This window comes from Primulina huaijiensis, chromosome 12 (genome assembly GCF_012295235.1).
Source record: "Primulina huaijiensis isolate GDHJ02 chromosome 12, ASM1229523v2, whole genome shotgun sequence".
NCBI classification, from domain to species: domain Eukaryota; kingdom Viridiplantae; phylum Streptophyta; class Magnoliopsida; order Lamiales; family Gesneriaceae; genus Primulina; species Primulina huaijiensis.
The window spans coordinates 16,872,662-16,885,851 of NC_133317.1; positions in this window are offsets into that span (position 1 = coordinate 16,872,662).

Sequence of the window (13,190 nt, forward strand, 5' to 3'; positions counted from 1 at the left end):
GTCGTCTTATTGGCCCAGGAATAGTCTACCATCCTGACCCGGGCACTTATCCATGGCCCGGCTACATGTCTCGGCTCCATGGCCCGGGACATTCTGGGGTAACATCACTCCCTCTTTAAATAGCCGGGCTAGAGTTATACTTGCTGTCCCGATTAATCTTGGGTGCCCGGTCAGGAAAATACTGTGTTGTTTTGTCTTCCCGAGGTGATAAGTATGATGTCACATTTACTAGTGCTAACGTGAACTCTAGAATTTATATCTTGTCAGAAAAACTCTTCGTATTCCCTGAAAAGAATCATTGCGTTGCCTCGATTTCCGAGCATGTTTTTTCAAATATCCCGTGCGATTTCCGATGTTTATCCCATCCGTCCATCTGTCCCATTATCAACGGCTTATATTAACTCCTCTCCCTTTATATATACTTCCACCTTCATCTCACTCTCACTTTTCACCAATTCGTATCTTGTAGTCTTTCTCCGGCGAAACACTCCTCCATCTCCGGCGATCTCAGCATTACCAGACACCCTCTTTTTCCGTAAGTTTCTTTTTTCTCCCTCTCTTTTGTTTATCATGTCGAATTCTACTTCCTCTACTTCTGGTCGAAACGCTAAAGGTCTGTCTGAGGACAACTCCCCGACCCCGTCTGAAACTTCCACTCACATTCCTATAGCTATACCCATCCCTGTTTTCTGACCTCTCGCAAAACAACAAATCAAAACCTCTTCCTCCCGGCTTGCTAGTACCCAGGGCAAAGGGAAAGACAAGGTTGCAGGGCCTTTGTGTTTTTCAACAGTGACTTCCACTCTCCGTCCCGCGTCCTTAAAGGAAATTAGGTCCCTAGGATCGATCCCTTCCAATTATAGAATCAAGATTCCGGGACCCAATGATCACCCAGATACTCCTCCCCCCAATTTTCAGACCTTCTTCGTAGAACAACTTAGGAGTGGGCTTCGATTCCTGGTTCATCATTTTTTCGAAGGGATTGCCCGGTTCTTTGGGTTCTCAATTAACCACCTCCACCCCAACGCCTTTAGGATCATGGCCGCCACCTTCGTGTTATTTCGCATGAAAAATATTCTAATCAACTCTTCCATTTTTCACTTCTTTTATACTTGCCGGTTCAATGATGGGGTTTTTTCTTTTATGGCCCGGATGAATTACCGATTCCTAACAGACATCCCTTCCTCTCTGAAAGGGTGGAAAACAAAATTTTTCTTTTTGCAACTTACTGTTCCCGTAACTTGTGCGACATGCTTCTTGCCTTCCATGCCTGAGCAGCCTGAGTTACCCCGAGATTTCAAACTCCTCCCCCCTTTCACTCATGCCTGGGATGCTTTGGAAAACCAATCCTTCTTATCATCGGTGTTGTTTGGGGGGGACAATCTGGTTCACTATGGGATAGGGCCCCGCCCGCAAGACCTGGTGGACCAGATCATAGGCGAGTTCGGCCAGGTCGATCAACAGGCTGGTAAATTACTTTCTTTTTATCTTCTAACTTTCCTTCCTGTTTTATTTTCTTAACATATATTTCCGATGTAACAGGGGAAGAAATGATCAGGGCTAGTTTAATCGAGGCAGCTGCCTGGAAGAAGGCAGAGCAAAAACAGGCCCGGGCGGAGAAAAGAGTTCGGGAAGCACAAGGGCAGGAAGAGCGCCGGGCTCGAGCTGAGGCTCAGGCCCGGGAAGAGACCAGAGCCCGGGAGGAAACTGCCCCCCCAAGGGAGGAGACTGCACCACCGGCTGGTGAAGAGGACCCGACTCCTCTGAATCATCTTAAGAGGAAAGCTGTGACGGAGCCGGTCCTCGAGACAGTTATCGTGGAGGAGGAACCTGAAGAGATGGTACGATCACATCCTCCTCCCGGTTCATCTGCTGACCATGCTTCTCAAAGTGGAAGGTCCCTGAGCTGGCCAAACATTTTCGGTGAAGATATCAGCACAGATCTCACCAAGATGATACGGGGTTTACTTCGTCCAGACGAGGTGGAGCATCTGAGTAAACTTCATCCGAATCAAAAGCTATGGGAAGGAGTTGCCTGGTCCTTTTCTGTGAGTTTTTTTTACTCTTACCCCATTATTTAATTATCGACTTTTGACCTTCTCGATTTGTAGGGCTTGCAAATGCTGGTGTCGGCTTTCGAGCAAGTGGCCAACGCTGCGAGAAGAGCAAATACGCAGGCCACCTCCGTCCGGAAGACGCATGATAAGCTTCGAGAAGAAGTGGAGAAAATGAAGGATCTCCACGAGCATGTTCTGGCCAGGGAGAAGGCCGGCTGAAAGCAACAAGTGGATCTGGTTCAAGCATAGTTGGATGGAGCTCGGGCAGAATTGGAGTTATCCAAAAGGGAGCTCGAGATCACTCGCCTGGAGGTGCAAGCGTCCAGAGAAGAGACAGAATCTTCTCGGGTTCGGGCTGAGGAGGCAACTGCTGCTTTGGAGTTTGCGAAGATTTCCCATGAGGAGATGATGGCCCAATTCTTGAAATCCCAGGAACACAAGGAGATGGTGGGCAAGAAAGCCTTCGTCTATTTTGACCTAGGCTTCAACAAGTGCTTGGAACAGTTTCAAGAGGCGGGCCTCGTTCCATTTGACCGGGAGGACTTCCCTGATTTAGAGAAGGCAGCTGCGTCCCTCCCTGATGAGGAAGAAGAAAAAAATAAGTGGGCTCCTGAGTAGTGTAGGTTTTTAATTTTTTTCCCGGGTTTCCGAGCACCCTGTAAAATTTCCTTTTATCAATGAAGATATTCTACTTTTACATTTTTTGCGTTTGATATTTCCGAGTGTTATAAAACCTTGCTTCAATTACCCTTATGGATGTCAATCAACCTTCACCAAACACTTTTAATTCAGGGCGGGATCCCTTGGATTTAATAAACAATTGATCTTGATAAATAATCAGTGAGTGGGTTCCTAGATTTAGGATATGAGTGCCATAGACTTGGCAAATGACCGAGATACGGGTCTTCTATGCTAAGGTATGAGTCCTTGGACTTTGTAGATGACCGGGGTACGGGTCCTCGGCCCAAAATACGGGTCCTCGGGCTTTATAGATGACCAGGGTACGGGTCCCGGGGCCAAGGTACGGGTCCTTAGACTTTATAGATGACCGGGGTATGGGTCCTCGGGCCAAGGTACGGGTCCTTGGACTTTATAGATGACTGGAGTACGGGTCCCCGAGCTAAGGTACGGGTCCTTGGACTTTATAGATGACCGTGGTACGGGTCCCCGGGCCAAGGTACGGGTCCTTGGACTTTATAGATGACCGGAGTACGGGTCCTCGGGCCAAGGTACGGGTCCTTGGACTTTATAGATGACAGGGATACGGGTCCCCGGGCCAAGGTACGGGTCCTTGGACTTTATAGATGATCGAGGTACGGGTCCCCAGGCCAAGGTATGGGTCCTTGGACTTTATAGATCAATTGCTGAATGATTTCTTTATTAAGAGAACAAATAATATATACAATTCTTCATACATAATATTTCTTCAAATGAAAAGCATTCCAGGGTCTTTTAAGGGTATGTCCCTGAGGATCTTCCAAATAATAAGCTGCACCTGAGCTGACTATTTGAATTACTTTGAAAGGCCCCTCCCATTGTGTTTCTAATTTTCCCACATCACCGACTGGTTTTACTTTCTTCATGACTAAATCACCAACCTTGAAATCTCGTGATCGAACATGTTTATTGTAGGATTTCATCACCCGGCTTCGATAAGATTCCATTCGAATGGCTGCCCGATCTCTTTTTTCTTCAACCAAATCAAGCTCAATGGCTCGGCTTCTATCATTACTAGTCGGGTAAGATTATGATTGCCCAATTTCCACAGATAACACGGCTTCTGAACCATAGAGAAGGCTGTAAGGAGTTTCCCGAGTAGTTGTTCTAGGTGTAGTTCGATACGCCCACAAGACACTCAGTAATTCTTCAACCCAATCTTTGCCCTTCCCATGAAGTCGGGCTATCAATGCTTGTACAATAATTCTATTGGTCACCTCAGTCTGGCCATTGGCTTGGGGGTAGGCTACTGAAGTGAAAGATTGAATTATCTTCATTTCTTGGCACCAAGATGTAATTCTCTTCCCCTGGAATTGTCTTCCGTTATCTGAAATTAATCTTCTCGGTTTGCCAAATCTGCAGACAATGTTTTTGCAGAGAAATTTCATTACTTCGTCTTCAGTAATCTTGGCTAATGGCTCGGCTTCTACCCACTTAGAGAAATAATCCACAGCTACAAGAAGGAATTTTTTCTGTGCCCGGGCTATGGGGAAGGGTCCCACGATGTCCAACCCCCACTGATCAAACGGACACGATATTGAGATAGGTTGCATGTTAGCAGCTGGGCGATGATGGAAATTAGAATGGTGTTGGCAACCTTTACATTTCTGAACAAGTTGGGCAGCATCTGAATTCATTTGGGGCCACCAGAATCCAGCCAATATAGCTTTCCGAGTCAGAGCAGTTCCACCGAGATGTTCATCGCAACAACCTTCATGTATCTCTCGGAGAACATATTCCACTTCATTTTCTGATGAGCATTTGAGAAGTGGGCCCTGATATGATCGCCTGTACAAAACATCATTTAAAAAGACGAACCTGGGTGCTTACGTTTTGATTTTTGCAGCCCGAGCCCGATCTTCTGGGAGCATGCCACGGACTATATACTCGATAAAAGAGGTCATCCATGAATTTTCTTGAGCAGATGGCATTTCATCAACGGAGAGCATCATCCGGGTAAAACATAGGACTTCCCGGGTGCTTATGTCTGACATAGAGGCGGCCAGTTTGGCCAAGGTATCAGCCTCTCCATTCTCTTCTCTAGGGATCTGCTCAATGCTCCAGTTGGTTAGAGCCGCTGCCAGGGCTTTGATGAGTGCCAAATATTTAAGCATTTTTTTCGTTTTTGGCTTCATAGGTTCCCTTGATTTGTTGGGCACTAGTTGAGAATCAGAGTAGATAATGACTCGGGGAGCACCAACTTCCCGGGAGGCTTGCAGTCCGGCCAAAACGGCTTCATACTCGGCTTCATTGTTGGTGACCCGAGAATCGATTCTCAGGGCCAATTTGATTTTTTCTCCAGATGGGGCGTTCAGGACCACTCTGGCTCCACATCATGACAAATTCGAAGCTCCATCAACAAAAACTCTCCACACTTCCTCTTCCCCCGGTTGAATCATCTCGATTAAGAAATCTGTCAATGCCTGTGCTTTTATAGCAACTCGAGGTTTATATTCAATGTCATATTCTCCTAGCTCAATTGTCCACTTAACCATTCCGCCCGATACTTCGGCATGTGTCATGATTCTCCCGAGTGAGGAGTTAGTGAGGACCACGATTGGATGAGAGAGGAAACAAGGTCTCAGATTCCGGGCAGTTACCACCAGGGCCAGGGCTGTAAGATCCAAAATTAAAGACAACGTAATCCAACTGCATGCGAATCTAGGAAATAATGAAAAATAAGTAAATGACTGATTTTAATTGCCATTTAATTATGTGACATACTTGTTTATACGCTAAATGAGATTTTTATTATCATCATGCATAAAATTGTATTTTTAAGGAATATTCAAGCGACGATCGAGGAACGGAGACCGAGGGCTGAAAAAACGTAAAATGTTTTTATTAAATAATTATTTTTAATTATTTAAAATATGGTCGATGCTTTTTAAGTATTTTTGAAAATAAAGGGTTTTGAGGTGATTTTATACGCCGTAACGTAAATTTTATCGGTGTTGGTTTTTCAACTAAAATACGAGCTTTTTGGCAACCCGGCTAATAAATTCACATATTTAATTAAGGAAAAACTTTGTTAATATTTTATTTAAATCCTAATTAGACTAATGGGCCTCATTTTAATGGCTTATTAGGCCTAAGGCCTAGTTAGTAATCAAATTGGTATTTAAAATATAAAAAAATCACAAAACCCTATTCTAGAAACAACAAACCATCGGCCACCTATTTTATTTTTCTAAAAACTCTCCCTCATTCACCTCCCCACACACGGCAGCACACATATTTGCACTTTGAAGGATTTTCAAAGGCAAGCAAGAACAAGCCAAAGTCGTCCCTCCGTTCTTCGTCGTCAACGATTATTCGAGCGTATAATACGCAAAGGCACGCCATACATCTCCTTTTCTCATCCATCATATCATATATTGTTTTAAATATTGTATGCTCGAAGAACATGAACTTATTTTCAGTATTTTCGAAATTGTGGCATGAACAAGAGGAAAACTCATGATCCCATGTTTTAAAATCATGTTTTTATATTGTTTAAGGGGCTGCCATGAATTAGGATGTTAAGGGGCAAGTTTTACACAAGTTTTAAAGGTCTAGAATCACACCAATAGGCTGCACAAAGAAGAGAAAACAAGCTGGAACCACCGAAAAAAAAATACAGAAAGGGGCCGAAGGTGTTGTTGTATTTGCAAGGGGCATGGGGTCGGTTCTTTTGCATGGGGCTTAGGGGCTTGACCAGGTCTTGAGGAGGGCTAGTTTGGGACGGGGCTAGGTCCTAGGAAGAGTCCTAGCATGGCTAGGACTCGTGCATCAGGCTAGGGAAGAGTCCACGCAGTAAAGGACTCTTCCCGTAAATTGATGGGGGTTGGCCGAGATTTGCAAGGGAATGGCTCGGTTGATGGCTGGGCTAGGTGGTCTGGGTGATGGCTTGGGATGGTCCAGAGAGGGGTAGGAAGGGTCAGGGCTCGTGGTGGCTTGAGCAAGAGTCCATGCGAAGCAAAACACTGACGCACGCAGGAAGGAAAAGGGGGCGCAGGTAGTGCTTTGATCCAGGAGCTTCGGGCTTGGGGTTCCAGGGTAAGGGTTGGTCTGGGCTGGGTCTAGGCGTGGTCCAGGGAAGGTTAGGGTCGTGTGGGCTCGGTGGGGGCTTGGTTGGAAGAGTCCTAGTTGGGTTATGTGTCCTAGACATACAAGGAAGCACACACACAACACAACAGATTTTTGGGTCAAATTCCAGAAGGCTTTTGAGCGGGTTAGGGCTTGTTTTACGGGCTGGGCTTGCACAGTAGGGTCCCTAGATGGGTTGGGTAAGTTTTGGCTCAAGGTGGCTCGGGCGTGGCTCGGGTAAATTAGGAGATGGCTCGGTGTGTTCGTCGAAGGGTCAAAAACGAAAATTTAAGAAGGAAAAATAGATCCAAGGGTCCACGGGGGTGGCTCATGACTTGGAAGGGTAGAATAAATACTAAAAATGTTATGTTTAAAATTTGGGATCAAAATAATGAGTTTTGGGTTTATTCGTGATTTAATCGCCACACGAAACGCTAATTAACGAGTTAATGAAAACGCCTAGTTTTAAGCTTTATAAAATTAGGAAAAATTAGGTTTAAGCTTAAATAATTATTATAAGTCTAAGTTTTTAATTTGGGAATTTTATATTAAGGTTTGGTTTAATTCGGGATTTAAACGCATTAATACGTCACATTTAAATATTAAAATAAAAGTCCTCGTTTTAGGCTAAATAAAAATGTGGGAAAATTCATGTAGGCTTAAATATTTATTTGGGACATGTTAGAGTCAATGAATTCAAGAAAAAGTCAAAAACGTAAAATTTTACGTCTAGGGGTAAAACGGTCTTTTTACACCTAAAAATTGGTAAAGGTCATGGCAGTGCCCTAAATGCTATGTTTATGATATTATGATTATTTTTAATTGATTATGAAATGTTCATGATTAAATGATGATTTTTAAATGTCTATTTGATTTTCATGGTTTAAGGAAGACATCTAAAATACATATTGCATGCTTGGTTTCAAAATGGAAAATGTAAATATTATTCAGGATTTTTCTAAAGTGATGTGAATGAAAAAGGTTGAAGGATGTGAAGTGATTGTGACTAATTCGTTAATGTTGGCGACGTCGTGAGGGTTATGGTCCTAGTGGGAGCCCGACGATCGTGTTTCCATCATTGCGAATATGTGGTAACGGCTTTGTGGTAACGGAAGAATGGGAATATCGTGAGGGGAAAAGGCCCCAGAGGAAGCCCATTTATGGGAAAAGGCTCTAGAGGGAGCCCCTATCATCGTATTTCTATTCGAATCATGATAGGCCAGGGCCCAGTTGATCGGTGAGAGTGTTGCTGGTGTCCCCCGCCGCCCAGTACTGTGGTTATATGTAGATGGATCCATCGACCTTCACGATCATGATCAGAAAAGTCACAATTATCGATCTGAATTCAACAAAGAAAATGGAAATGGAAAAGGAAAATGTTCATGATCATGTTAAAGGTTTATGCCATGTCATGTTGAGGAAAAAGCTAAAGTTTATGTTTGCATGTCATGAAAAGTTATTTTACGTAAAAGTATTTTCACTGTTGTATGTGGTTTTATACGTATTATTTGCTATAAAGATTATGGTGTGTTAAGTCTTTAGACTCACTAGGTGTGATGGATGCAGGTGAGTTTGAGGGAGGTCTTGACGGATGAACTGACTGGACTGATGGAGCATACAACCCGAGGACCAACGCTTCTATTATTCCGCATTATGACTTTTGACTCATGATTTAGGATTAAAGATTTTTAAGATTATTTATTTAGGTTTTGAGAGATTTTTGAGAGGTTTAGTATGGACTTTACTTTTCAAACTATTGCTTTTTAGGTTTGGTAAAACATTTGACGACTTTGTTTTATGACTATGTCACTTGATTTTTAAAATGTTAGTGGATTGATGTTTTATTTTAAAAGGTAAAATATTTTATTAAAATATTTTCATGGAGTTTAAGTGAGGGGTCGGAAAAAAAAATTTCTAGCACTTTTAAAGAAATAAAAAGGGCAGGACGTTTCAGTTGGTATCAAAGCAAAGATCCTGTAAAAGGTTGTGCCACCATCAGCGCCGGAAAGATCAGTCGTCAAGCCTCAAATTGTAAGTATACATGCTTTATATGATTATATGTTGTTACCTGCATTATGTCATGAATAAGGTGTTTACGTTACATGATTATTAGATTCTTGAGTATTTATGCGTGCATTCTTAAATTGTTAAATGGGATAGGCTATGTCACATGATTAGAAAATTTAGATTTAAACGCATGTTGGTTACGTTAAGAAATTTGGAAAACGTTCAGATAAAATGCCTCCTAGACGTGCCCTCGTTAATGGAAACCAAGCAGAGAACAGTGTGAATCAACAAGGAAACGTACCACCACCACCACCACCGGGGGATCCTGCTACTCGTGTATTAGAGGGTATGGCTCGTCTCTTCAAGCAACAGTTACAGCAGCAGCAGTTACAGCAGCAACAGTTACAACAACAGTTACAGCAGATGCAGCAGCAGCAGCAGGCGACTAGGCCACACCATGACATTTATGAGCAGTTCCGGAGGCTAGGGCCGAGGGAATTTTCTGGCACCACCGATCCATTTGCTGCTGAGAGTTGGATCCGTTCACTTGAGGTGCATTTTCGCTATCTAGACATGGGAGATGCTGACCGCGTGAGGTGCACCACTTATCTGTTTAGGGACGACGCTTCTTTATGGTGGGAAGGAGCCGAGCTTGGGGTTGATCTTGCCACACTCACTTGGGCACAATTCAAGACGAAATTTTATGAGAAATACTTTACTGCTGATGTCAGAGGCCGGATAAAGAGGGAATTTATGACTCTCCGTCAGGGAGACGTATCTGTTGCGGATTTTGTGAAGAAGTTTGATAGGGGCTGCCACTTTGTACCACTTATTGTTGGGGATGCGGAAGAAAAGCTTAGACATTTCATGGATGGCCTACGACCTACCATTCGGGATAAGGTGATGATGATGCGTCCCGTGGACTATGCTACAGCAGTTACCTATGCATATCAGGCTGAGCAATCCTTAAAGGACATTGACTTTGAGCTAGAGCGCAAGAGGCAACCACACCAAAGTAATAATCAGCCTAACAAGAAGCCATACACGGGTTCCCCTAGACCGCAAGGGCCTCAAAAGCCCCAAGGTCCAGTCAAGAAGCCACCTCTACCAAAGCCAACCATGCAAAGAGTGCAACCGTCTACATCTTGGCAAGTGCGAGTTGGGATCATTTAAATGTTTCTACTGCAAGGAGGCTGGTCACAAAGCTATAGGTTGCCCAAAGAGGAAAGCGGCTACCACGGCACGAGCTTATGTTATGAATGCCGAGGAAGCTGAGGAAGAGGCAGACACTACACTCATCACGGGTAACCTAGTCATTTAACATTTTTATATTGCTTACTATTGCATGAAATGTTAAATTGGTTATTAAATTTAATTGGGAACAAGATTTAACCTAGAAGAAATTAGGTTGCATGATCTACCTTAGTTAGACTTAAGTTATGATTTTAGAAACCATAGAAAATGATTTGAATTTTATGCCTTATTTTATGTGAAGGATGAATCAATTCCAAATAAAAAGTTTAGGACCAAAATTAAAGAAAATCATAATTAAGGGGGATTTCGAATTTAGGGGTTAACTATGCAATTTCGAAACCTTGAGGTCTAATTTACAATTTTCGAATATTAAGGAACCTAAGTGCAATTTCTGAAATCTTAAAGATCAAAAGGCAATTCTCGAAACATAAAGGACTAAATCAGAATTTTCGCAATAATCTAAGGACTACATTGCAATGATTCGAAAAATTTTGGGGACTAAAATGCAAAGTTCAAAAATTGAAGGGCTAAAAGGCAATTTTTCCAAAAATTCTTAAGTTCAACGCGTAATCTTCTTATACCTTTGGGAAATTAATGATAATAAATCTTTAAGCTTCAACACGAAAAGATTTAAAAGACATCTTTCACCGCAGGGAGGATTATCATTCAAGGTATAGCAACCTATGCACTTTTAGACTCGGGAGCTACACATTCATTCATATCTAAAACCTTCATCGAAAGACTGAATATTATTCCTCAAGATATGGGTCTGGGATTCAAAGTTTCAATTCCATCCGGTGATCAAATGTTCACGTCCAAGATTGTCAAGAATCTGGAGCTTTGTTTATTCAGGGATGTTGTTCGGGCAGATCTTATTGTGCTTCCTATGCCCGAATTTGATATTATATTTGGGATGGATTGGCTATCAGTAAATGGAGCTTCGATTGATTTTCGTCAGCCATCGGTATCTATTAGGCCACCTAGTGGTAAATCTTTTGTCTTCGAGGCGGCGAGAAACAAGCAAATTCCGCACATTATCTCTTGTCTATGTGCGAGGAAGCTTATTAAACGTGGATGCCAAGCTTATTTAGCTTGTGTCACTACTGCACAGGAATCTATCAGTCAGAAATTAGAAGATGTTGACATTGTGAGAGATTTTCCTAGCGTCTTTCCCGAGGACGTTTCTGGTATTCCACCTGATCGTGAAGTGGAATTCTCTATTGATCTTATGCCGGGCACCGTTCCTATATCTAAAGCACCTTATCGTCTAGCATCCGCTGAAATGAAAGAATTGAAAGATCAAATCCAAGAATTGCTAGACAAGGGTTTCATTCGCCCTAGTTATTCTCCATGAGGCACACCGGTATTATTTGTGAAGAAGAAAGATGGTAGTATGCGTCTTTGCATCGATTATCGGGAACTTAACAAGGTCACCATCAAAAACAAATATCCACTGCCAAGAATTGAAGATTTATTTGATCAGTTGCAAGGAGCCGCGGTATTTTCAAAGATTGATCTGCGATCTGGATACCATCAATTAAAAGTGAAAGAGTCTGATGTGCACAAGACAGCATTCCGTACTAGATATGGGCACTATGAGTTTATGGTCATGCCATTCGGTCTGACTAATGCACCAACGATCTTCATGGATCTCATGAATCGCGTATTTCAACCGTATCTGGATCAGTTTATTATAGTCTTCATTGATGATATATTGATTTATTCGAAGAACAAAGAGGAGCATAGTCGTCATTTGAGGACAGCACTGCAAGTACTACAAGACAGGAAGCTATATGCAAAATTCAGCAAGTGCGAGTTTTGGCTCGATAGAGTGGCATTCTTAGGCCACATCATTTCTAGTAATGGCGTTGAAGTTGATCCAAGCAAAGTCGAGGCAGTGAAAGAATGGCCGGTACCGAAGAGTGTCACCGAGATTCGCAGTTTCTTGGGATTAGCTGGCTATTATCGCAAGTTTATTCAGGGATTCTCTTCTATTGCAGTACCTTTGACATCCTTGACCAAAAAGAATGCAAAGTTTGTATGGGGATCAGAGTGCCAAGACAGTTTTGACAAGTTGAAGCAATCCTTGATTTCAGCACCCGTCTTAGCTATGCCATCGGGGCAAGGGGATTATGTTCTTTATACCGACGCATCTAAACTTGGATTGGGCGCGGTTTTGATGCAAAATGACCGAGTTATAGCCTATGCGTCGAGACAATTGAAGATTCACGAGAAAAACTACCCCACTCATGATCTTGAGCTTGCAGCAGTAGTCTTTGCACTAAAGATTTGGAGACACTACCTTTACGGGGAGAAGTGCAAGATATTCATCGACCATAAAAGTTTGAAATACTTCTTCACCCAAAAGGAGCTGAATGTGAGACAGCGCAGATGGCTTGAGTTATTAAATGATTATGATTGCGACATTAGCTACCATCCATGAAAAGCTAATGTAGTGGCAGACGCACTGAGTAGAAAAGCAGCAGTTATCACCCATCTATCACTCCAAAGACCGTTGCAGTTCGAGATACAGCGGTTTGAGCTTACAGTGTATGCTAGGGGCGAGGCCCAAAATCTTGCCACATTATCAGTACAGTCGACTTTGCGAGATAAAATCCGTGACGGGCAGTCTACTGATGAGCAGTTGCAAAAATGGAGGGCTAGAGATGAAGCCAAGGGCCGGAAGCTATATTCTGAGGTGGATGGTATAGTTCGATATCGAGATCGGTTATGGGTTCCTAGTGACGATTCTTTGAGATACCTTATTATGAAGGAAGCTCATGACACGCCATATTCCATTCATCCGGGCAGCACGAAAATGTATAGAGATCTGCAGCAGTTATATTGGTGGCCAGGCATGAAGAGGGACATTCTGAGATTTGTATCCGAGTGTTTGACTTTTCAACAAGTTAAAGCAGAGCATCAAAGACCAGCAGGTAAATTGAAGCCACTCCCTATTCCCGAGTGGAAATGGGAAAATGTCACCATGGACTTCGTTGTGGGATTGCCAAAGACAGTTAAGGGATTTAATGCTATATGGGTGATAGTTGATCGTCTTACTAAATCAGCGCACTTTCTACCTATCAA